Source organism: Octopus bimaculoides, chromosome 6, assembly GCF_001194135.2.
Source record: "Octopus bimaculoides isolate UCB-OBI-ISO-001 chromosome 6, ASM119413v2, whole genome shotgun sequence".
Lineage (NCBI taxonomy): Eukaryota > Metazoa > Mollusca > Cephalopoda > Octopoda > Octopodidae > Octopus > Octopus bimaculoides.
The window spans coordinates 8,747,119-8,749,890 of record NC_068986.1 but is presented as its reverse complement, the minus strand read 5'-3'; positions in this window follow the sequence as shown (position 1 = coordinate 8,749,890).

Genomic DNA, 2,772 nt, shown 5'->3' with positions numbered 1-2,772 from the left:
GAAGAGGTTCTTTCAATGATTTGCGGAATGGGTTTATCTTGCGTCCCCCTGAAATCAGTGAAATTACATCAGTGGCTCTCAATAGGGGTTCAAATGACCCTTGGGGGCATCCATATAAGACTTTGTGGATAAATTGGTGCAATCATCAACAGCATTGATTAACGTCCGTTTTCCATGCTGGCATGGGTTGGGCGGTTTCACTGAGGTCTGGAGAGCCAGCGGCTGCACCAGGCTCCAGTCTGGTCTGGCAGAGTTTCTCTAGCTGGATGTTCTTTCTAACGCCAATCACTCCGAGAGTGTAGTGGGTGCTTTTTACGTGCCACCGGCACAGGAACTAGTACGAGGGTTACTGGCGTCGGTCACGATTGGCTGGTGAAGATACGAATTTTAATTTCTTTTATACAATTCCTAATATTTAACTCTAAGCATACAGGTTTTTGATTTAGATACAGCGAATGGTGATCGGGGTCCAGGAAAACAAAATAGGAGTGAAAAGAGTCCATGGGGGGGGGGGGACCACTGTTCAACATCATTGCGATTTCTCACTCCCCTGTTCCCTACAATCAACCTGGCCCACGACAGATTTATTATTTAGTGGACAGATAGAACTCGCAAAGTCAAAGCGAGAAATTTTATCCTTCCCAACAGCAGTTGACGTTCTGTTTAGCTGGTTTGACCATCTCATAGGAAATTGTCCAGTGGAAGACAGATGGTTAGTCTAATCAGAAAGTAATGCCAAAGAGCAACAATATTTGACTGAAATGGAACAGAGAGTATGAATCTTGCCCATGCATGTTGCTACATCTATCTTTCACTGGTTAAGTTCACCTAGTAGTAAAAGATATCAAGGTGGTGAATTTCACCGATATAAGCAGTAGATGGAAGGTAAAATTGACGATTTTTATTGGTTTCCATTAAGGTTGTGGGTTTACAGCAGAGACAAGGAAAACATTTGAATGAATAAGTAAGAATTTATTAAAATGGAAACGTTTTTAAAAGCATGGAGTGAAAACTTTATTATTTCATTTACTGTCAACAGGGACAGATAAAAAAGAAAATACCAATCTCAATTCATTTAATATTATAATAAGAATCCTTTCTACTATAAACACAGGGGCTGAAGTTTGGTGAGGGAGGAGGCCTAGTCCATTACATCGACCCCAGTGCATAACTAGTACTTATTTCATCAACCTCGAAAGGATGAAAGGTAAAGTTGACCTCAGCGAAATTTGAACTCAGAACGTAAAAACGGACCAAATGCCGCTAAGTATTTCGTCCGACGTGCTTAACGATTCTGCAAGCTCAGCGCCTTAATAATAATAATAATAATAATCTTTTCTGCTATGGGTACAAGGCCTGAAATTTGGAGGGAAAGGGGTCTAGTCAATTACATCGACCCCAGTGCTCAACTGGTATTTCATCGACACCGAAAGGATGGAAGACAAAGTCAACCCTGGCGGCATTTGAACTCAGAACTTGAAGACAGACGAAATGCCGCTAAGCATTTCGCCTAACCTGCTAACGATACTGCCAGCGCCATAATAATAATAAATCTTTCTGTGTTTGGCACAAAACCTGCGATTTTAAGGGGAGGGGGATTAGCCGACGCAATCTCCCCTTCTGGGACTTTATTTTATCAAACCTGAAAGAATGGACGGCAAAACTGACCTCAGCAAGGTTTGAACTCAGAACATACAAATTCGGAACAAAGACTACAAGGCATTTGTTCCAAATCTCTAAAAATTCTGCCAGATCGCCACTTTCTCGAATTTTGTTAATTAAAAAAAAAAACAATTAACAAGAAATTACGTTTGAAAGCTTTTATTCCAGTAACACAAAAACAAATGACATTTCTTAGGTCTAGAGACATCAGAAAATAGGGAAATTAAAAAAAAAAGAAAAAGAGCAGGCGGATGACGCACAATGAGAAGAAAAATAGGAAAGAATCATATTCAGTTTAATAATAATAATAATAATAATAATAATAATAATGGATAAAGATGGCATACACGTTGAGTGTGTCCACTTCAACAAGATGGCAGCAAGAATGAATATAATTTCAAATAATTGTTATTTCGTATTTGTAGCAGAAATGGGATGAAGTTTGAAGGAAGACTGGCCTTCAGACAAGGGGAATAAAGTAATCTAGATTGGGAGGTGAGGATAAATGTGGGTGAGTGAGAGGAGCAAGAGAGAAAATGGTGAAAGTCTTTGAGGATTATGGGTGAGTGGAGATAGAGGTGAATTGGAAGAAATAGAAGGTTAAAAGAGAAGGAAAAAATATTTTTTTAAAAAAAGGGGGTTAACGATCATTTTGTGTGAAGAAAGACGCTGGGTAAAAATGTTTTACAGAGCTTAATGTGAGTGGAGAGATGGAAATGAAGAAAAATTGAAGGATTTCACTAAAAATATGGACGAAATGGGGAGGGGTGAAGAGAAAAAAAGTGGAATAGGTAAGTTGTGGAGGATATGTAAAGGAAGATAGAGAAAAATTGTAAATGTGAAAAAAAAAGAGAAAAAAATTAAATAATTTGAATTGTTTCCTTCCCACCCATCAATCATTCCCAAAAAGAAAGAAGAAAAAAAACACTTAAATAGAATGGTTCCCCTTTTTTTTTTTTTTTTCCCAAGGAAAAAAAAAAACGTCTAAATTTGCAACATGCATTTGCAGATTTTCATTTTCCAACATGCAAATGAGAATTTAAATTTTGATGTGTTTCTGAATGATCTCGGTTTGAAATGAGGAAAAGAAAAATAAGAAAGTAAAAATAC